Source organism: Schistocerca nitens, chromosome 7 (assembly GCF_023898315.1).
Source record: "Schistocerca nitens isolate TAMUIC-IGC-003100 chromosome 7, iqSchNite1.1, whole genome shotgun sequence".
Classification (NCBI taxonomy): Eukaryota; Metazoa; Arthropoda; class Insecta; order Orthoptera; family Acrididae; genus Schistocerca; species Schistocerca nitens.
In genome coordinates this window covers 152,654,569-152,679,119 of record NC_064620.1, presented here as the reverse complement: position 1 = coordinate 152,679,119, position 24,551 = coordinate 152,654,569, and positions in this window count along the sequence as shown.

The following is a 24,551-nucleotide window of genomic DNA, read 5'->3' as shown; positions in this document are numbered from 1 at the left end:
TTCCTGTCGGGTTTGAAGCCGAGTGTCATTGACAAGATGTGACCTCATCACCAGTCCCTGTGCCTTGAGATACTTTTACAACGACTGTCCTTATGCCATGTTACATGGGAGTGGTACAACATTACATTTAGACACGTTGCAAATTCTCCACTCGATGCTGCTCCTGAAAACATGATGATGCGAGCTGGTTGTAACACTCAGACGTTTCACGCTGGCGTCACAGGTTGTAACGTTACGTGCGTGTAGGCGAGCGGTTTGGCCGCCTGAAGTTGGTAGAGGGTAAGTTGAATTTGTTTATGAGGCTGAGCGCTGCTGGACAGCCCCAGGGCCGCCAAGCGCAGCGGCCGGTACGGAGGCAGAGACCGTTGCTGGATAGCCCTGGTGCAGATAGAAAGGCTTGGCCGCAAATGGGGAAAATACCGGTACGGAGAACTTAAGTGATGGGTCGATCACTTGTGAGGGTCGGCTGTGCTCCAGCAATTGCACAATATCAGACAAACAAAAGCATCAGTTATTATGGGTCTTTGAAATTCGACAATAGTCCAATCAAATATTAAAGCAAATTTAAATAAATGTATGATCTCAAAAAATAAGACTCATGCAATGACACAAGAATAATTTTAATATCAGTAAAACAACAAACATTAATGATTTACATTTATCAAATACTTACACAATGAACCTCTGAATCAACAACTTTTAAACACTTCATGCAATTCCAACAAAAGATATCTCTGATGACAGCATTCTACAATAGCTGTCATCCCTAAGAACCACTCATATGCATCTGTTATGACATCTTTTACAACTTTTTTATCATGCAAGTGTTTGTCCGAACATCATATTCTCCACAGTTACACAGCAAATAAATACAGCATGAATACCCCATATTTTGTCATACTTGTGTATTTATTTAATGGAAAGTTTACTATTTTCACAGTAACTTCATTTAAATGTTGATTACAAATACTATTAAAAAGTGTGCTAGTTTCAAAATGGTCAGACGCTTGTGTTAGCAGACATGACAGTTGAAAAGAGAACCAACAGATGCTTCTGTCAAGAAGGCATAAATAACTGTTACAAATATTTAATAAAAAAATTCATTGTTATTTAATGTGAGTACCTGCTCAAGAATACTAGCTTATTTATTTATGAACATACCTTTATTTGAAAAATAGTGAATGATCTGAATGACACCGAATATTTGTAACATCCCTTTATTTAAATATTGTTGTAATATATTAGTTTAGTCTGGGAAGTGGTCATGTTGAGTCAGATCATGTCTGCAAATTTTAAGAACGATGTAATTTGGTGGGGACGGCATTCAGTCAATGGACAAGCAGGCAGTATTGGAACACCACGGGAGTCAAGTGCAGACAGGGACTCTTCAAGTGAAGAGCTCAAGTGACCAATTCTGGACACTTTTCTGAGAATGCTGGAAGTAGGCAGAACTGTGCTACAACAAGTGGTGTTCGATTGTGGAAGTGATTGATTCTGGGTGGTGAACAGCCACTGCCATACTTCTGAAGGAATTGGTATTTCTAGAGGTTTGAATGTGCTCCAGAGCAGGACTCCAGCTTTATCCTCAGTTCAGTAATATAGGTGGATAGATTATTCTTTGTGCTGCTTGTGTTAATTTTTAAATCATCATGTTGAATATTGAACTGTTTTGAACTAGTGGATATTTCGTGTATTGTGATTATGAAATGGACTTTATTTTCATGTATCTTTGATTACTATGTAGTTGGTAATTTTGCTACAGCAGTCCTTGTAATGCACTTAACGTAACTTTACTTCATTGTTTTATATCTATGTTTTAACTGAATCTCGTAGGACCGCTTCCTATTTATTTGGGATGTCATTTCTTGTATGAACATTATTCAACATAATTCTCTGTCGTCTGCATTGATGACAGACGTTAGAGTAGAACCCTTGTTAATAAACTATTTATTTTACTTTTAGTATGTATTTCTGTGTATTTTATTAACTCGCAGATTCAGACAATGTGGGGCATGGAAGGAGACATGCATAGCCCAAGTAACTAAAGAATGAGTAGCCGCAGGTAGGCACACAACTGGATTTCTCGAATGGGAGGCTGTTCAAAAGAGTAACCACCCTAGCTGCAACTGTTACGTATCGTTGCAAGGCTTACACTCTGGGTGCAGATCGCAAAAGCTCTTTCCACTCACTTTACGTCTTCTACGGCTCTGTCACTTACGTGGAAGATGTCGCAAGATCATAGCTCGCCTGACAGCGTTCACTTTGACCAGAATGAGGTTCGCAAAACTTGATTAGGGCGCTGCTAGGCTATTGGTAATCAGTGTTAAAACATTTTTTATTGATGCCAAGATACCTTTTATCAGGAGATCGATCCCTGTCAAGCGAGTAGCACCTGTGTTCAAATCGCTTCGTGTTATAATCACACACAACTCAAGTAAAACATATTTAAAGTCTCTGCTATTTACAACAAGCGCTCACATTACATACATCTCTCTGCATGCATGTTCACCCTCACAGTATCCCACACCTTCGTGTCAAGATCTTCCGCAGTGTGTGTTCTCGAATGCCAGCCCAGTTAGAGAGCAGAAAAGTCAACGGTTTTTTATAAGAACGTGCTCTGGACAGCCAATGGATGAGAGAAACGCGTTTCTCAGTTGTTTCACCCAGAGCTTGGTCACAAAGTCATGTGTCATCCGGATGTTTTTATCCCTAATACCTTTTTGCACCTGGCTTCATCCACGCACACACGTGAGTATGTAACTTACATTTACTTACACACACACATACACATTCACTTACAATTAACCTCTTCCTAATTTCGCCCTGAGAAAACTTTTTACCACGAGAAACTTTCAATTGTGCCAGTTACTGACTGTTGTTTCGAGAGAAAGGACTATCGCTGGTAACTATCTGTTTCTGCGATGTTTTACACCGTGCGATTCTAGAGAGGACGTTAAATATGTCTTCCATATTGAGCCACTTGGCGTGATCTTTGACCGCGAAACGTTCTGGTAAAATTATTGACTCGCTGAAGTGCTTATTTTCAAGAAGTGGTTGATGCTTTAAATATTGTAAATAATATGCAGATTGCGCCTCATACTATTATGGTATTGCAAGCCATCTAATTAAGGGAAAGAAATGTAAACAGGTCGTTTTCAGAAGTTTCTTCATATCGCCAATTCTTATTGTCACCGTCACCCCTACTCCCCCAATGTTATAACGCAAATAACGAGTCACGTATGTAGTAAACTCTCAGCCGTCTTACTGTTCAAATGTGTGTGAATTTCTAAGGGACCAAACTGCTTAGGTCATCGGTCCGTAGACTTACACACTACTGAAACTAACTGAAACTAACTTAACGCTAAGGACAACACACACATACCCATGCCCGACGGAGGACTCGAACTTCCGGTGGGAGTGGCCAGCCGTCTTACTGCCACAGGAAATATTCCCAGATAGCAGGGATACAAGTGCTAATTATGGTACAAATTCCTTCAGGCATTATTGAGATATACTGATATGTGACTGTCTTTTGCACCCTCCCCCACCACCCTCCACCCTTTTCCTCAGCTCTAGGTATGAAACGTATGCTAACAGAGGTCTTTAAGAATATTTTTACGTGTCACATCTTGTGACTCCCTGTATGGGCCATATGGGTTGTTAGCGTATACTACCACCACAGCCTGTTTATATAAATAATTATACGAATAATGAGTGATATATGTACAAAATTTGTCTGTTCCTGAGTTAAGATTGTATGTTGCCCCTTTTGCACCCCCACTCCTCATGGTGTTACGTGGTCCTTACCCTCACGGAAACTTTCGAGGGCGCGCAATCAACTCAATGAAGTTTCATCGTAATTGAGATAAGTAGTTTAAGAAAGCATAGAAGACGAACAAATACACCGATAAATAAATTTTAATTTTTGTATGCTAGACTGGACTGCACAACGTTACGGTTTCCTTTTCAGTGTTATACGACTGAACTGACTGATTCCCGACACGCAAAGATTTAGCTGGTCTCAGCGTAGGATCAATTAGGCAAAAATACACTGTTGGAAAAAAATTGTGACACCAAGAAGGACATGTGCAATATAAACGAAAGTTGGTAGGCGTGTTTCTACAAATGAGAGATGACTTCTGTACAAATTCCGAGCCAGTCGTAGAAGTGTGGCGCTAGTAGCGTCACTATTAGGATGCAGATCAGGTTTGCTTTAAATGCACTTAGAAACGCTCGCGAGCGATAGTTACCTTTGAGAATGGACTTGGCGAGCTGGTGTTAGTCAAGAAAGCCTTTAAAGCGACAAAGACACCATTAAACAGTTTTTGATGTTGCTGAGCAACAGTCTTATATTTTTTAAAGGAACACACCACCATTTGATTGTTTTATTGCTCATTTAAGTAGAACCCAAATTTCGGCCTTTTATGCCATTTTCAAATATTCGGTTTTATGACTTTAACATATACAGGGTGTCCCAGCTATCTTGTCCACCCAAAATATCTCTGGAACAATAACAGCTATTGGAAAACGACTTTCACCGGTATCAATGTAGGGCTGGGGCCCATGAATGTACATATTTGGAAACATTCTAAAACGAAAGCATATGTGTTTTTAACACAAACTTACGTTTTTTTTAAATGGACCTCCTATATTTTTTCGTCAGCAATCCATAGCATGACAAAGCACATACACAATGGCGTTGATTGCATCGCAATATTCCCATTACATCCCGAGATATTAAGACGCGAAGTTGACGCTTGAAACACCCGACATGCGCTGCTAGCGCACGTCCTGAGGCTCAGGCGTGAACCCCATGCTGCCCGTAATCGCGATGTGATTGACATGTGTATCACACCTCCATACTTATCAAGAGGTCCGAAACAACGGTAAAACTTTTAGTCCACTTGCTCGTTTCACTAAAACCATCAACATGAATTTTACTATTACGAGTGAATGATTAACTGTCATTTGCGCTAGATCTACAGTAAAGTAAAGTTTTAACGTTGAACGGCATTACCTTTTTAGTAACGGATTAACGATAAGCGAAGTTAACTTTGTGACTAACGTTGCGGTACACAGATATGTTACAGAACCGCATCACCCCTAGCCTATGGGATAAATACCTGCTGGAATGTTCGACGTTAATGCAGGATGGCAGCAGACCGTATTATTCGTTTCGGACCTCTTGATAAGTATGGAAGTGTGATTACGCATGTCAATCACATCGCGATTACGGGCAGCATGGGGTTCACGCCTGAGCCTCAGGACGTGCGCTAGCAGCGCAAGTCGGGTGTTTCAAGCGTCAACTTCGCGTCTTAATATCTCGGGATGTAATGGGAATATTGCGATGCAATCAACGCCATTGTGTATGTGCTTTGTCATGCTATGGATTGCTGAAGAAAAAATATAGGAGGTCCATTTAAAAAAACATAAGTTTGTGTTAAAAAACACATATGCTTTCGTTTTAGAATGTTTCCAAATATGTACATTCATGGGCCCCAGCCCTAAATTGAAACCGGTGAAAGTTGTTTTCCAATAGCTGTTATTGTTCCAGAGATATTTTGGGTGGACAAGATAGCTGGGACACCCTGTATATTGCAGGACAGTGCAGATGGTAAATGTCTTGCAAAATATATTAAACACGTAAATCAAATACTTGTAAAGGTCATAAAATCCCGAAACGTGGGTTGTACTTACGTAAGCAATAAAACAGTCAAACAGCCATGTGTTCCTTAAAAAAAAACACCGCTATCAACACGTCACTGAGCTTGAAAGAGGTAGTATAATATAACTACAGGAAGCTGGATGTTCCTTCTGCGATGGTGCAGAGAGACTTGGCAGGAATGTAGCCACGGCACATATTGCTAGCATGGGTGGTCACGAGAATGTAAGGTCGCAAAAAGACCGGACTCCGACGGCCGAGAGAGAAGACCATCGTGTTCGGCATATGGCTCTGGCGCATCGTTCTGCATCTGCAGCATCAGCCTGAGCAGCAGTTGGAACCTTAAGCAGACAACGAACTGGAAAAAATCGGTTACTTCAAGCACAGACCCGAGCCAGTCGCCCTATAGCGTGAATGCCACTGACCCCACCGAGGGAGGTGCCACACTGGACTCGCATTGGGGAGGACGACGGTTCAATCCCGCGTCCGACCATCCTGATATAGGTGTTTGGTGATTTCCCTAAATCGCTCCAGGGAAATGCCGGGATGGTTCCTTTGCAAGGGCACGACCGACTTCCTCCGCCGTCCTTCCCTAATCCGATGAGCCCGATGACGTCAGTGTTTGGTCTCTTCCCCCAAACAACCTCAACCCACTGACATTTTCAGTATCACTTTATGCGTTTGGCTGCTTAATAGTCGGTAGTTATGAATATTATATTGTTTGTGATAATAAAAAATTGTAGACTGCCAAATAACATTGTAAATTTAATAAAAGTTCATCCGATTACACGTATTTTTCCCATTACATCAACTGTAACATAAATATTAAAGAAAATGACTGCGTTAGAAATAAAAAAACTGACGCGCGGACTCGATCCAGCGACCAGCGATTACGGGGCTTGAACACTAACAACTCGGCTGCCAGCGCTTCATGGTAAAAAAAGGCCACGCACAGGTATATAATTGACGACCAAAATTATCTTGCGATTTTCTCAATAACGCATGAGAAGTACGCGCTACGCTACTGCTTACACCTTTTGTTGTCCTCGTAGAGTGCTACGAGTGTACGAAGTCTGCAGTAAATCCGCGTTCCAAACATCGTGGCCTCCCCCCTTGTGAGTCACGTGTCTAGGTCGACCATCTCACTGGGCTGATTCCACACACAAACTGGCACATACGCACCATTTCACTGCCATGCTCTTTTAAGTGGGTGACAAATATTGTGTCCGGGTTGCTTATCGACGCCACTTTTCTTGGGAGCTGCATGGAGTGTGGCTCGTGGCGAGGCTCTGTATCCGGCTAGCGCTTCCTGGTGGATACCAGCACGGAGAGCCCACGGGTGGCAGGCGAGCGCGTAGTCCCGCTTATCGGAGACGCCGGCTGCATGCGTGACTTGGCCGCTTATCGGAAGCCGCCACAGGTTTTTGGACTGCCTCGGTCCTTTTAAAGGCCGCATCTCTACCCGGAGCGCGCCGCAGACATCCCTGTTCTAAAGCCCGCACTGCTAAGGGTAACGGGCTGCGCGCATTCGCTACGCGAAAAGTACTTTTAGAGTGCCCAGACTTTAGCGGGATAATGGCTTACAAATCTCTGCACCGGTTTAGAGCCTCTGCAGTTCTCAGCAGCTTTGAAATCAATCCTCAAACAGGATTCCGATAAGGTGAAAATCTACTTTCGCTCCTCAAATGGATTAAAGCTCAATGTCAGAATGAAAATCAATTCCGATTGCTGTGATCTTCTATTACATAAGGAGGAAGTCGCAGGCTGTCAGTTAAAATCCTTTAGTAGAAAAAGACGTGAGTCACGATTTAGTAATTTTCTTTTTCATTCATTTTTGAGTAACTCAACGCACAGAATTTCTTTATAAATTCATGAATTCCTTGGAATCAGTAGTAGCAAAAGCTGAAATTGAACGTAGTACTAAAAACTACAGTGTGAGCCAGAAAGGACTTTACTACTTTGCAATGATACCGAAATTTATTGAGATAACTTACAGAATCGGTAGATGTGTCATTTTGTAGCAAACAACCTCAATTTTATATTTATTATTTATGAAGATGGTATCTGTTCTTTCGGACATGTCCGAAAGAACAGCCGGCCGCGGTGGTCTCGCGGTTCTAGGCGCGCAGTCCGGAACCGTGAGACTGCTACGGTCGCAGGTTCGAATCCTGCCTCGGGCATGGATGTTTGTGATGTCCTTAGGTTAGTTAGGTTTAAGTAGTTCTAAGTTCTAGGGGACTAATGACCACAGCAGTTGAGTCCCATAGTGCTCAGAGCCATTTGAACCATTTGAACCGAAAGAACAGATACCATCGGTGACCATGCAGCTCGTTAGAAAGAAATTACAATGAAATGAACACCCTTAGTGCTTACAGGCGTTGAACAGATACCATCTTAATAATTATATAGTTAAGGCTCACCGGCCACTTGACCGTCTTCTTCTTCTGTGCCAATGAGCAAACAGTGCCCGAACTCCTACGGGAATCGGCAAAGCGCCGCGAGTAATGAGTATGATGGGCGGGGGCACTACGAATGTAGTGCGGGACAATACGTCGAGAATGTGGGTTTCGCGGGAAGCGTGCCAGAGACAAATCCCTGCAGTCGCGCTATCTTTTGTGTACTCGGTGGCTCAAATGGATGCCGGCACGGTAGCTCATCGTGTTCGGTCAGAGGGTTAGCTGCCCTCTGTAATAAAAGAACTGAGTTAATCGAACAACAACGAACTGAAACGGATGTCTTACGACGTCCGCCCCGAGCAGATGCTACGAACAAAAGCGAACAAAATGAGAAGCCGGCACGGTAGCTCAGCGTGATCGGTCAGAGGGCTGTATGATCTCTGTAACAAAAAACTGAGTCAAAGAATCAACGATCAACTAGAACGAATGTCTTGTGACGTCCGCGCAGACCAAACGCAACGAACTGCAAAAAAAAAAAAAAAAAAAAAAAAAAAAAAGATGGATAGAGCGTCTGTCATGTAAGCAGGAGATCCCGGGTTCGAGTGTCGGTCGGGGCACACATTTTCATCCGTCCCCGTTGACGTATGTCAACGCCTGTAAGCAGCTAAGGGTGTTCATTTCATTGTAACCTCAATTTTGATTCACATAGTGCATCAGTTCCTCATTCAGCCACCACGAGCGCCAGCGTAATGCACAATTAAAATGGCTACTTTACCTGGTTGCGGAGAGCTAAGTGTTTTTCTTTTATGAAATGAACTCTGCAATAGCTACTCCTTGTAAATTTCGCACCGAATACGCTAAATAGCCCCCAAGCAGGCCTACAATCTTCTCTTGGCGCAAGTACTTTGTTGACACGGGTTTTTCAAGCCGACATGATAAATGACCAGGTCCCCCACGTGTTGGTGATTATGTCGAACAGATCATGGAGAGCTTTGCCCGCAATCCACAAAAATCAACGCGACGTGTGTGTTGCGAGACTAGAATTCCACAAAAGACTGTTTTGTGAGCGCTGTGTAAACGTTTATTCTTGAAACTATGCAGATTCGCAATGGACCCGGGATGCAGGTAGAGTTGCTCACGGGGCATTTTCTGCGTAAACATTACATCGGATAGAGGACGGCGAGACATTCCTAAATACAATCAAACTGCTGTTTACGAAACACTGTCTCATTCCTCTCACTGTTTAACCAATGACTTCCATCCTGCCATCCACTGCCAACATAGGTTACTCTGTCTCTTTCTCTGGCCAACGAGGTGCTCTGCCTCATCACTGTCTGCTGTCTCACCTAGCCTAGAACGCATTTCTGTTAGCCAATATTGGCACGTTTTACACTCCTGGAAATGGAAAAAAGAACACATTGACACCGGTGTGTCAGACCCACCATACTTGCTCCGGACACTTCGAGAGGGCTGTACAAGCAATGATCACACGCACGGCACAGCGGACACACCAGGAACCGCGGTGTTGGCCGTCGAATGGCGCTAGCTGCGCAGCATTTGTGCACCGCCGCCGTCAGTATCAGCCAGTTTGCCGTGGCATACGGAGCTCCATCGCAGTCTTTAACACTGGTAGCATGCCGCGACAGCGTGGACGTGAACCGTATGTGCAGTTGACAGACTTTGAGCGAGGGCGTATAGTGGGCATGCGGGAGGCCGGGTGGACGTACCGCCGAATTGCTCAACACGTGGGGCGTGAGGTCTCCACAGTACATCGATGTTGTCGCCAGTGGTCGGCGGAAGGTGCACGTGCCCGTCGACCTGGGACCGGACCGCAGCGACGCACGGATGCACGCCAAGACCGTAGGCTCCTACGCAGTGCCGTAGGGGACCGCACCGCCACTTCCCAGCAAATTAGGGACACTGTTGCTCCTGGGGTATCGGCGAGGACCATTCGCAAGCGTCTCCATGAAGCTGGGCTACGGTCCCGCACACCGTTAGGCCGTCTTCCGCTCACGCCCCAACATCGTGCAGCCCGCCTCCAGTGGTGTCGCGACAGGCGTGAATGGAGGGACGAATGGAGACGTGTCGTCTTCAGCGATGAGAGTCGCTTCTGCCTTGGTGCCAATGATGGTCGTATGCGTGTTTGGCGCCGTGCAGGTGAGCGCCACAATCAGGACTGCATACGACCGAGGCACACAGGGCCAACACCCGGCATCATGGTGTGGGGAGCGATCTCCTACACTGGCCGTACACCACTGGTGATCGTCGAGGGGACACTGAATAGTGTACGGTACATCCAAACCGTCATCGAACCCATCGTTCTACCATTCCTAGACCGGCAAGGGAACTTGCTGTTCCAACAGGACAATGCACGTCCGCATGTATCCCGTGCCACCCAACGTGCTCTAGAAGGTGTAAGTCAACTACCCTGGCCAGCAAGATCTCCGGATCTGTCCCCCATTGAGCATGTTTGGGACTGGATGAAGCGTCGTCTCACGCGGTCTGCACGTCCAGCACGAACGCTGGTCCAACTGAGGCGCCAGGTGGAAATGGCATGGTAAGCCGTTCCACAGGACTACATCCAGCATCTCTACGATCGTCTCCATGGGAGAATAGCAGCCTGCATTGCTGCGAAAGGTGGATATACACTGTACTAGTGCCGACATTGTGCATGCTCTGTTGCTTGTGTCTATGTGCCTGTGGTTCTGTCAGTGTGATCATGTGATGATCTGACCCCAGGAATGTGTCAATAAAGTTTCCCCTTCCTGGGACAATGAATTCACGGTGTTCTTATTTCAATTTCCAGGAGTGTATATTGTGTAAACACTGTGTTTTTGCAACTTCAAAGCATTCAACAGTCTGTCGGATTCTCAAAGGCCCAGGACTGAGTGTCCCCTGTCAATCATTCCGATGTTCAGTTTTCTGTACTTTCCTAGGGAAACGGCCGGCTTCCTACAACTTGAGCACAACGGTGTCTACCTGCTAAAAAGACGAGTGTCATCACTCCATTTCCTGGCCGTAAAATGTTTTCACCAGGTATTTTCTCTCTGGAAGATGCTATCACTGTGGCTACACAATGTTCTGATGTCCTGCTGCGGGTCCGCTCAGTAAAAGATGCTGGCTCATGACAAGTGACCCTCGGCCAGACTCCTGTAGCCTTCCTGTAGCTGAGGGTGGCTGTCTCTTATGGGTGCTAGTGAGACTGCATTCCTTCTCATCATCAAGGGCCCTTCCAACATTTTCCAATAGCTACATTGCATCCAAATACCAATTACGTGTAAGAGAATAGCAAGGCTGTATCACTTATTTACGGCAATCACTACTACTGTGGTATATCATTTTTATCGCTGTATATTAAATATTCTGGCCAAATGGGTCTGATTAATTATTCTGATCAAATGGATCTGCATATAATGCAAGACTGTTTCCGGAAAAACAGTCTCATAAGTTTTTCTTCAGATAGTTTTTTCTTGTTATTGCCAGTCTGCATTTTATATTCTCTTTACTTCCATTATTGGGGGGGGGGGCTTATGGGCGCTCAACGTCGAAGTCATCAGCGACTTCCACTATCATCAGCTATTTTTCTGCCCAGATAGCCAACTTGAATGTTACTGTTAGTACCTCACTCCCTAATTGCTTGATTTAATTTGTCACACTACTCTTCTGTTAGCCAGACACTGTAACCGAGGCCTATAACGCACACCTTGGCAGTATTGCTCGACTCGGGTATAAGCTGGTTCCAGTCCTGGTGGTGAAACATTTTCACTGCCACTATTTGACTGTCAAGAGGACTAGAAGTGGTGGCTTAAAGTTGCTGATCAGTACTCTTTGCGGCCAGTGTCCTGGATTGCATTTCAATCATGACCACAGTGTCTCATGAAGAGAGGACATATGAAACTATTGATGGTGGTCCATCCATTGGATGGGGACGTTAAGCTTGGCAGCTACCTTGGAGTAGTGTTTGAGAGGTGTAGGCTATTTGCGAGAACCCACTTCCTTGCTTTCATCCATAAAAACATATACCCAACATCCCAATATGCAAGCATTCATCACAGTCATCCACACTTGACACTTGATAACAGGTTGGAGGAAGGCAGTGGCAAACCGGCTTACCAGAACGTTGCATAGAATTCCTGCAACTGCTTCCCTACTCTCATTCTGAAATTATTGGACTGCTTTGATTTAATTCTTTTGTTTTCATGTTGTTGATGTTCATCTTGTAATCCCATTCCCTTCAACTGATGTTCCATGTACCATGTCGTCCTCAATAGAATTACCCTGCGAATAGTAAACCTTACAATTTTCATTTCTTTTCCCAGAACTTAAACTCCATTTTTGTCCAGACTGAATAATATAGGAATAGTCTACAATAATGTCCAACGTCCTTCCCTTTCATGTTCTTCGACTCATAACTTTATTTTTTTTTTTAACACGTTGTAGGTAATCTCCCACTCATTGTATTTTATCACTGCTACTTTCAGATTTCGAAGAGTGCATTCCATTTGCAAGCTACCTCCGTCGTCGATCACAAATCTGCCCTACCGCTTCACCCAAAGGCTGTACTATCGCCGCTGTAGAATCGCTACGTGGATGCACTTGGCAAGATACTTTTTGGATAAAGTAGTTACTTGTACTAATACTTCAGTTGAAGTCAGTCTGGTACTGGAGAAATATGTACCACTCAGTTTGTTAGTCTTTGTCCCTTGCACATATAGCGCTTATTGGCTGAAAATTACTTTTTTTGTGTCTTTTATGATAAGACTGGTAGGTATTGTTATAATCTTCTTAATGCCATTAATTTATGTATATCCGAGGCAGTCAAATGTGCTTTCCTACTTAACTGAAAAGCTTGTGCAAAACTCTCATATCTTCAATACACTAATTCTCTCCTCATATACAGGGTGTTTCAAAAATGACCGGTATATTTGAAACGGCAATAAAAACTAAACGAGCAGCTATAGAAATACACCGTTTGTTGCAATATGCTTGGGACAACAGTACATTTTCAGGCAGACAAACTTTCGAAATTACAGTAGTTACAATTTTCAACAACAGATGGCGCTGCGGTCTGGGAAACTCTATAGTACGATATTTTCCACATATCCACCATGCGTAGCAATAATATGGCGTAGTCTCTGAATGAAATTACCCGAAACCTTTGACAACGTGTCTGGCGGAATGGCTTCACATGCAGATGAGATGTACTGCTTCAGCTGTTCAATTGTTTCTGGATTTTGGCGGTACACCTGGTCTTTCAAGTGTCCCCACAGAAAGAAGTCACAGGGGTTCATGTCTGGCGAATAGGGAGGCCAATCCACGCCGCCTCTGTATGTTTCGGATAGCCCAAAGCAATCACACGATCATCGAAATATTCATTCAGGAAATTAAAGACGTCGGCCGTGCGATGTGGCCGGGCACCATCTTGCATATACCACGAGGTGTTCGCAGTGTCGTCTAAGGCAGTTTGTACCGCCACAAATTCACGAAGAATGTCCAGATAGCGTGATGCAGTAATCGTTTCGGATCTGAAAAATTGGCCAAGATTCCTTTGGAAGAAATGGCGGCCCAGACCAGTACTTTTTGAGGATGGAGGGACGATGGGACTGCAACATGGGGCTTTTCGGTTCCCCATATGCGCCAGTTCTGTTTATTGACGAAGCCGTCCAGGTAAAAATAAGCTTCGTCAGTAAACCAAATGCTGCCCACATGCATATCGCCGTCATCAATCCTGTGCACTATATCGTTAGCGAATGTCTCTTGTGCAGCAATGGTAGCGGCGCTGAGGGGTTGCCGCGTTTGAATTTTGTATGGATAGAGGTGTAAACTCTGGCGCATGAGACGATACGTGGACGTTGGCGTCATTTGGACCGCAGCTGCAACACGGCGAACGGAAACCCGAGGCCGCTGTTGGATCACCTGCTGCACTAGCTGCGCGTTGCCCTCTGTGGTTGCCATACGCGGTCGCCCTACCTTTCCAGCACGTTCATCCGTCACGTTCCCAGTCCGTTGAAATCTTTCAAACAGATCCTTTATTGTATCGCTTTTCGGTCCTTTGGTTACATTAAACCTCCGTTGAAAACTTCGTCTTGTTGCAACAACACTGTGTTCTAGGCGGTGGAATTCCAACACCAGAAAAATCCTCTGTTCTAAGGAATAAACCATGTTGTCTACAGCACACTTGCACGTTGTGAACAGCACACGCTTACAGCAGAAAGACGACGTACAGAATGGCGCACCCACAGACTGCGTTGTCTTCTATATCTTTCACATCACTTGCAGCGCCATCTGTTGTTGAAAATTGTAACTACTGTAATTTCGAAAGTTTGTCCGCCTGAAAATGTACTGTTGTCCCAAGCATATTGCAACAAACGGTGTATTTCTATCGCTGCTCGTTTAGTTTTTATTGCCGTTTCAAATATATCGGTCATTTTTGAAACACCCTGTACATATACGAAGGTGGTTCACAGTAAAACATTAAAAGCGCAATAAAATACCAAAAATTTGTATTACTGTTTTTTAGTTGGTATGACTGCTACTTGACCAACAGTTGGTAGCCTACTGTTGCATCTTGCGTCGCAGGAAAGGAGGCTGTTTGTGAGTAAGGTTACCTGTCAAGTGCAATTCCGCCTGGGACCCATACGTCCAAGAAATTATAACCTGGGTCCAAATTTACAACTATTTGCAGTAAAACAATTAAAGTACACAAGATGTCCGGCTTGTTGTGACAGGAAACGTCATGAAGTCATTACTGTCTATAGTTTTTTCTAATACTAAAAATGTTACAAATGTAGCGTGAGACAAGTTCAGTCTGTATAAGACGACTGTCGTGTATACTGCTTGTCGTGCCACAATTTCAGGCCGTTCAACATAAGCTCTCATGAAACAACTAGTTCTCTATTTAGTTATTCTTTATTGCAGAAGGCTAAACGGAAAATGTTTTTCAAGTCTTATTCTTGTTAATCTCTCTCTGAGGCCGAACAGGCATTGAAGGTCCAACAGTACCGACCGACCACGGCGTCACCCTCAGCCCACAGGCTCCATAGGCTGCGGTTATGGAAGGCATGTGGCCAGCACTCTGATTCCCCGGCCATTGTCAGCTTTCGTAACTGCAGACACTACTTTTCAGGCAAGTAGCTCCTCATTTTGCCTCCCAAGGGCTGAGTGCGACGGTCACCCATCCAAGTTCTAACCAAGTCCGACAGTGCTTAAGGTCGGTGATCTGACGGGAAGCGGTGTTGTTATTGCGGCAAGGCTGTTGGCCTTATTCTTGTTAATACCACTCCAGTAATCAAAGAATCCTTATTTCAAGTAGCTACAGTCAGTAATGCAGTTAATGAGATATAACCTTACGATCCCCTTGTACTTAATGTACAGGGTGATTCAAAAAGAATACCACAAATTTAGGAATTTAAAACTCTGCAACGACAAAAGGCAGAGCTAAGCACTATCTGTCGGCGAATTAAGGGAGCTATAAAGTTTCATTTAGTTGTACATCTGTTCGCTTGAGGCGCTGTTGACTAGGCGTCAGCGTCAGTTGATGCTAAGATGGCGACCGCTCAACAGAAAGCTTTTTGTGTTATTGAGTACGGCAAAAGTGAATCGACGACAGTTGTTCAGCGTGCATTTCGAACGAAGTATGGTGTTAAACCTCCTGATAGGTGGTGTATTAAACGTTGGTATAAACAGTTTACAGAGAATGGGTGTTTGTGCAAAGGGAAAAGTTCTGGACGGCCGAGAACGAGTGATGAAAATGTAGCACGCATCCAGCAAGCATTTGTTCGCAGCCCAGGAAAATCGACTCGCAGAGCTAGCAGAGAGCTGCAGCAGGATGGAGCGCCACCACATTGGCACTTATCTGTCCGTAACTACCTGAACGTCAACTACCCGAGGCGATGGATCGGCCGCCAGGCAGCCCGTGACAGAGCACTTCATCACTGGCCTCCAAGAAGCCCTGATCTTACCCCCTGCGATTTTTTCTTATGGGGGTATGTTAAGGATATGGTGTTTCGGCCACCTCTCCCAGCCACCATTGATGATTTGAAACGAGAAATAACAGCAGCTATCCAAACTGTTACGCCTGATATGCTACAGAGAGTGTGGAACGAGTTGGAGTATCGGGTTGATATTGCTCGTGTGTCTGGAGGGGGCCATATTGAACATCTCTGAACTTGTTTTTGAGTGAAAAAACACCTTTTTAAATACTCTTTGTAATGATGTATAACAGAAGGTTATATTATGTTTCTTTCATTAAATACACATTTTTAAAGTTGTGGTATTCTTTTTGAATCACCCTGTATATCATTTAGCTGCCGTGGCCGGTCGTGGTGGCCGAGCGGTTCAGGCGCTTCAGTCCGGAACCGTGCGACTGCTAGGGTCGCAGGTTCGAATCCTGCCTCTGGTATGGATGTGTGTGATGTCCTTAGGTTAGTTAGGTTTAACTAGTTCTAAGTTCTAGGGGACTGATGACCTCAGATGTTAAGTCCCATAGTGCTCAGAGCCATTTGAACCATTTTTTAGCTGTTGTTGTTGTTGTTGTTACGGACCACAGCGTAACTGAGAATGCTTCTGCTCAGGCCGCAGCAGCAAAAGGTCAGCCAACAGGAACTCTCCGACAATTTTTGTGATGAACTTGAGGGGAAGCATAAAAAAGAACGAGCATTTTCAACAAGCGCTGCTCTCAGTAAACCAAAACGTTGCCGAAATACTTCGGCGTATCATTCTTAACGATTACTAAACAAAGATCAAATGTAAAAACGGAAAAGTCACACGTGCAAGGTGCGGATGTTTCAATAACCTCACCTATAAAATCGACGTTGGTGGAGCGAGGTTGAATAAGAACATTAAAAACAACAAGTAAATGCTTGCAAAGTAAGGAAAGCGCAGCGTTCTGTACTTGGTGAGATCTATGTTGACGCTCGATCAAAAGACTGGATAGAATGTTGCTACTGCTACACACTGTGGGAGCTGATAACTCTAATTTTGATGGAGAGTAAATTGTGTTGGTTTTTTGTTGATGAAAGACACTACAATAATTTTCAATACCATTATCCTTTTATCAAATAGTATTCAATAAGGAATTCAATGCAATATTTAATTTGTGGCTTTAATGTGTCATGCATTGTAAGAATACAAATTAATTCAGCTTTCATCTGTACTGTAATCTTGCTCCGCAGTCAGTCATCTTGCCCCCCAGTAACGCAACAAGTTACAGTTTCGCCTGATATTTTGAAATAGGCAAAATAGTTGTTATGTATTACAAAAAAACCACTCTAAGATAAAAGAAAGACCACGAAGAACTTATCCCATGGGACAGAAACTGTAGATGTGATATACATATACAGACAAACCAATGACTTCAATTTCAGAAAAATTGGATGATTCAGTCAAGAGACAGAGCTTCACAGACTGGGCAAGTCCATAACGCGTTGGTCCATCTCCGGCCCTTATGCAAGCAATTATTAGGCTTGGAACTGATTAATAGAGATATTGGATGTCTTTCTGACGGATGTTGTGCCAAATTCTGTCGAATTATTGCTTTAAGTGGTCAAAATCCCGAGCTGTTTGGAGGGTCCAGCCTATAATGCTCCACACGTTCTCAATTGGGGAGAGATCTGGCGACTTTCCTGGCAAAGGTAGGATTTGGCAAGCTCGAAGACAAGCAGTAGAATCTCTCGCGGTGTGCGGGTGGGCATTATCTCTCTGAGACGTAAGTCCAGGATGGCTTGCCATGATGGGCAACAAAACGGAGCATAGAATAACTTCAACGTTTCTCTGTGCTGTAACGGTGCCGTGAATGCATCAAAGAGGTCACGCTGTGAAATGAAATGGCACTCTAGGCAATCAGTCCAGCCTGTCGGGCCGTATGGTGGGCGGCAGAATGGATGGTTGGACAACATGGTTGTAGAGTTACAGCGATTGATATAAAATTAACTTAGTATTAAGAAAACAGTCTTAATCGCGTTTTTTTTGTTTATTTAGTGCCGACCGGTTTGAGCCCATCGCAGGGGCCATCTTCAGTGCGAAGATAGCGCTGGTCGACTGCTGGTGGCGTCCAGTCTCCTGCCACACCTCGGTAGACGGGACACCACCAGCAGTCGACCAGCGATATGTTCGCCCTGAAGATGGCGCCTGTGATGGGCTCAAACCGGTCGGCACTAAATAAATATAAAACGCGATTAAAACTGTTTTCTTAATACTAAGAAGGGATGGTATACCACCGTTATCTGGGTCTCCTCCAGAGACGTCTTCGCTGGTCATCAGGGCTCACTGGAAGCAAGACCCATCACTGAAGACAAATCTACTCCATTCAATGAGATTCCAGGCTGAAGAAGTGTCTGAGGACGCCCCAAACAGAGGTGGGATACCAAGCTGACTGTGGCAAGCCGTACCGCCATACAGTCTGGACAGATAGTCCGGACTGCCATTTCAATTCATAGCGAGACGTCTTTGGTTGTCATCGGCGGAACTCTTACAGCACAGCGATGCGCCAACGGTATTCTACGCCTCGTTTGGTTGCCCTTCGTGGTAATATCGTCGGATCTCTCCCAAATGAGACCACCGAGCGAGGTGGCGCAGTGATTAGCACACTGGACTCGCATTCGGGAGGACGAGGGTTCAAGCCCGTCTCCAGCCATCCTGATTTAGGTTTTCCGTGATTTCCCTAAATCGTTCCAGGCGAATGCCGGGATGGTTCCTTTGAAAGGGCACGGCCGATTTCCTTCCCCAACCTTCCCTAACCCGAGCTTGCGCTCCGCCTCTAATGACCTCGTTGTCGACGGGACGTTAAACAACACTAACCTAACCTAACCTAACCAAATGAGACCGTTTGGAGCATTACAGGCCTCGCCCTCAAATGGCTCGGGATTCTGAGGAGCTAACGCACCAATTCGACTGGGATCTCTCCCCAACTGAGACCGTTTGGAGCATTACGGGACGGGCCCTCCAAACGGCTCGGGATTCTGAGGAGCTGACGCACCAATTGGACAGAATTTGGCACGATATCCATCAGAAGGACATTCAATATAACTCTGATAACCAATTCCAACTTGGATAATTGCTTGCATAAAGGTCAGAGGTGACCCGACGCGTTATTGACTTTCTCAATTTGTGAAGCACGTTCTCCTGAATAAACCATACATTTTTTTCTGAACTTGTAATAATTTGTTTGCCTGTACATGTACATCGCATCTATCGATTTGCGTCCCATTTGGACAATTCCTTCGTGGCGCGTCGGTTGTTTCTTTTTTGCCTTGGAGTATATATCCATAAATGAGGTTATTAACATCAATTTATTAAGACAGTTAATTAGGAACCTGTCCCACGAAAAGTTTGCGTTACGAACCCCGAAGTATCTGAGTTGTTGCTTTTCCTGTACTACGTACACGTAGTACACAGTAGGTTTGTTAAAAACGAGATGAGGCGCAGTCGCTGTCTGCGTGACTCTCCGGTGACAAACGCCTTCCGCTGCGCACTCATTGTGGAGCCGCCAGAAATGCGGCGTGTGTAACGCGAGACGGCCTGTTCCGCGTATGCTCTGTGGGTGGGGAACCCGTGGGGGGGGGGGGGGGGGGAGGTGGAGTAGTAGGCCTGCCAATTAGGCGCGTGCGTCAACGAGGACATTAGGCGGAGGAGAGCGCCATCTCGCAGCCGGCCCTACATCACGCCGCGGTGGCAACAACCGCGCCAGTTTCCCTATACAGGGCTACGCACTGGCGCCAGTCTGCTGGCGCCACATCTGGGTGGAGATGTGGGCAGAATTAACTGTTCGCCCGCCTGAAGTTGGTTGCGCATGGCCTGGCATAAACACATGCCCGTTAACTTGTCGCAGTCTAGTGTTTGATACCGCTCTGCTGGTTGACGAGATGGGCTGGGAATGGAATTGTCGTCCAAGAGTTACGTTACAGATTAGCAGCTGCTAGCGGCGTAGTATGCGGCGTATGTAATAAGTGATGGCGTTCTCTGGATGCGAAACTCTATCCCACACTGAGATAAAGGGGCCTACAGTACCGTCGCCAAACAGAAGCGCTTGACGTCATGTAAACGACTGGATGATTCGAGACGAGCATCTGATCGTTTACAACCCTTAAGCCAAATTCTGTGTACTCTGACAGACTGGAGGCAGTTTCTAGTTGTAGACACTGGAGATGTTGGAGGCTACGAAAATTGATTCGACCTTTGCTGAGCATCCAATGATAAAAAGTCCGCCTTATGTACAATAAGACATTCTTCGTATATCTAAAAAAAAAGGTGGGAAGATGGGACTGCTTGAAATATTACTCGTATATCCCAATCACGTCACACAGAATACTCGCATATTTTTAGGACAACACATGACACACTGGGAACTATGGATGAAGGGCAACAGGCAGATTCAATATTTCTATATTTTCGGAAAGCATTTTGCACGGTGCCCCATTGCAGGCTGTTAACGATGGTACGAGCATATGGAATAAGTTCACAGATACGTGAGTGGCTCTAAGACGGTATACTACGCCTTCCACATCGCTGGCAACGGGGTCTACTCAACGTTGGTGACCACTTTGAAGGACAGTAACAGGTGCAAACATGTAATTCTTTTATATCGGTTGTGAATAAATAGTTGCCACTGTTTAAGTTCCGACCCTCGTACGCTAATGATTTGGCGGACAAGGTAGACAACAATCTGCTGTTGTTTGCTGATGATGCTGTGGTGTACGGTATGGTGTCGAAGTTGAGTGACTATAGGAAGATAAAAGACGACTTAGATAAAATTTCTAGTTGGTATGAAGAATGGCAGCTAGCTCTAAATGTGGAAAAATGTAAGTTAATGTGGATGAGTAGGAAAAACAAACCTGTAATGTTCGGATACAGTACTACTAGTGTCCTGCTTGACACGGTCAAGTCGTTTAAATATCTGGGCGTAACGATGCAAAGCGATTTGAGCTGTAACGAGTATGTGAGCCTGCCGCAGTGGCCGAGCGGGTCTAGGCGCTTCACTCTGGAACCGCCCGACCGCTACGGTCGCAGGTTCGAATCCTGGCTCGGGCATGGATGTGTGTGATGTCGTTAGGTTAGTTAGGTTTAAGTAGTTCTAAGTTCTAGGGGACTGATGATCTCAGATGTTAAGTATCATAGTGCCCATAGCCCTTTGAACCATTCGAGAATGTGAGAACTGTGGAAGGGAAGTCGAAATGGTCGGGTTGGATTTATTTGGAGAATTTTAGGAAAAATTGGTTCACCTGTAAATGAGACCGCATATACGACGCAGGTGCGACCTACTCTTGACTACCGCTCGAGTGTTTGGGATCCGTACCAGATCGAATTGAAGGAAGACATCGAAGCAATTCAGAGGCGAGCAGCTGATTTGTTAGCGGTAGGTTCGAACAACACGTTAGAGAGATGCTTCGAGAACTCAACAGGGAGTCCCTGTAGGGAAGGCGACGTTATTTTCGAGAAACGTTGTTGAGGAAATTTAGAGAACCGGCATTTGAAGCTGACTGCCGAGCGATTCTACTGCCGCCAACATACACTGCGCGTAAGGACGAGGAAGATAAGATTCGAGAAATTAGGGCTCATACGGAGGCATATACGGGGTGGCGCACGAAATGTGTTACCAATTGTTTCTTTCACAATTTACGACGCACATTAGATATCCCGCTGGGATCTCTACAGCAGTACCAGCAGAGCTTGGAAAAACAAATGAGTTACGAAATGACGTGTAATTGACGATACTGCCGCTAGGAGACTAGTAAGCAGCAATGGCTGACAATGGAAGAATGACGACACAGCAACGATCGGCAATTGTGTTACTTTTCATGAAACGAAAAGCCGTGTTGTGACTCAGAGGCGTTTACGACAACAGTTTAACACATGATGGGTCCCTGGCAAGATGACCATCCACAAGTTCTACGATAAATTTGTACAGGAAGGAACAATTTTGGAAGCCTAGCGACCTCGGCCTTAGCCTGTTTGTTCGCCGGAGGATATTGAAGCGGTACGAGTTGCTGTACAGAGAAGTCTCGGGAAATCGTGTAGAAAGGCAGCAGTGCAACTGGGAATATTCAGACGCTCCGTTCAACGCATTCTTAAAAGTGACATCCATATTTACCCATACAAGATGACATGTGCACAGAAGCTCACTGAAGAACACAAGCAGCAGAGGCTACTGTTTGCTCAGTGGGCAGAGGATAGGGAAGAAACTCTCAACAACGTTTGGTTTTCAGACGAGGCGCATTTGCATTTAGACGTTGTCGTTAACAAACAAATGTACGCTTTTGGGCCACTGAAAACCCACAAGTGCTTCGTGAACGACAACGTTATGCTCCGAGGATTACAGCGTGGGCAACAATTTCCAGTCACGGACTTATTGGACCCTTTTTCTTTGAAGAAACTGTGAACAGCGAGCGTTATTTGAGCATGCTTCGCAATAGCTTCATTCCACAGCTTCTTGCTACTGCCTTGCCCTTCAACACGCATTGGTTCGTGCAAGATGGAGCAAGGCCACATACTGCAAACACTGTATTGAAGATTTTACACGAGCATTTCGACATGCGGATCATTTCACTCGGATTTCCAGGTCGCTTCAATGACGGCCAAAATTGCCCCCCCCCCCCCCCCCCAACTCCATAGTCCAGACATCAATCCATGTGACTTTTTTCTTTGGGGGTAACTAAAGGAAAAAATTTTCCCGCAACGTCCAAGTGATTTAGTGGAGCTCAGAAGACTTATTCTTGAAGCTTGCAGTGAAATTACGGAAGACATGTGCCGTAGGGTAATCACTAACTTCAGTGTTCGTTTGAAAGAAGTTAGGAAACGAAATGGTGGACATATTAAGCATGTGCTAAGTTAGAACAAATCTTCATCGACGGCTCTTCATTGTAGTATATGTTCCTTTCAGATTGTATTGACAATAAAGTTTATATTCAAAAACAAAATGGTAACACATTTCGTGTGCCACCCTGTAGATAGTCGTTTTTCCCTCGCTCTATTTGCGAGTGGTACAGGTAAACACTAATAGTGATACGGGATATCCTCCGCCACACACCGTACTGTGGCTTCCGGAATATGGTGTAGATCTACATGTAGATGTAGATATAGAAAGCGAAAACTGTAAAACTGACACAGCGAAATTAACAACATTCAACAAACATAATTTCTTTTCACACTTTTAAATGTCGCAATAGATACTTCTTATACAAGAAATGTATTCGCAGTTGCGAATACAAACAACCTTCAGCTGTATAAAAGAATGACGACAGTTAAAATCTGTGCCAGATCTGGACTCGAGCCCCGATTTCTCACTCTCCGCGATCAGTCACCTTAACTGCTTCGAACATCCGTGCACAAGCCACGGCCACTCCCAAACTTCCATATGTTGTCGTTCCTGCGTCAAAACCTGTACTCGTACACACATTATGTAATTCCTGTGCAGGGAAGAACGCTTTAATTGAAAACGGGAAATCCAGGTTTGAGCCCTGGTCCGCCTCAGATTTTCATTGTCGTCATTGCCTTATATAGCTGATGGTTGTTCGTATTCGCAAATGCCAATACATATCACGTATTTCATAATGGCCGTAGTTGGCGCAGTCCTCTTCCTTCGGACATGCATGCATGTCCAAAGGAACTTCACATCGTTCTTCTTAACGACATACGCGTTGCAATATCGTAAATATCGTATAGGTATCTCCGTCACGCTGTTGTTTTATCTGCTGTTGTGATAATCAGTCTCCACATGATGATGGCCTATAGTGCAGAAAACGGGTATTGAAAGAAATAAAATATGCTACGGATAATGAAGACAGTGCTTGTTTTTGTAATTATATCTTGCACCAATTATGTTGGGAAAGAAATTGGCAACTAATGTGTAATGTCATTTACATTTCAACCAAGCAGAACCTTATCGCCCGAACGATTAATGTGAAAGCAGAGAAACATTTCTCTCTTCAGAACCTCCTGGTACAACTGTACTAACAGAAGCGTTACCATAAAGGAAGTCCGTTTATAAGAATTCTTTATTCTGATCTATCATGCTACTTAATGTTCATTTCAGTGTAAATAGACATTATCCTCCTTAAAAGAAACAGACAACTGATCTCCCTCAGTCGAGTATACTCGACTCTATGATTAAACTTGGAAACAGGTTTCAATGGAGTGAAAAATCAAGGCATGTTCATAGGATTTGTTGACCTGGAAAAAGCGTTCGACAATGTAAAATGATGCACGGTGTTCGAAAATCATCATCATCATCATTTAAGACTGATTATGCCTTTCAGCGTTCAGTCTGGAGCATAGCCCCCTTATAAAATTCCTCCATGATCCCCTAATCAGTGCTAACATTGGTGCCTCTTCTGATGTTAAACCTCTACTGCTGAACCCATGAGTCTCTTGGGTAACCTTGCTTCTCCCATGCGTGTAACATGATCCCACCATCTAAGCCTGTTCGCCCTGACTGCTACATCTATAGAGTTCATTCCCAGTTTTTCTTTGATTTCCTCATTGTGGACACCCTCCTGCCA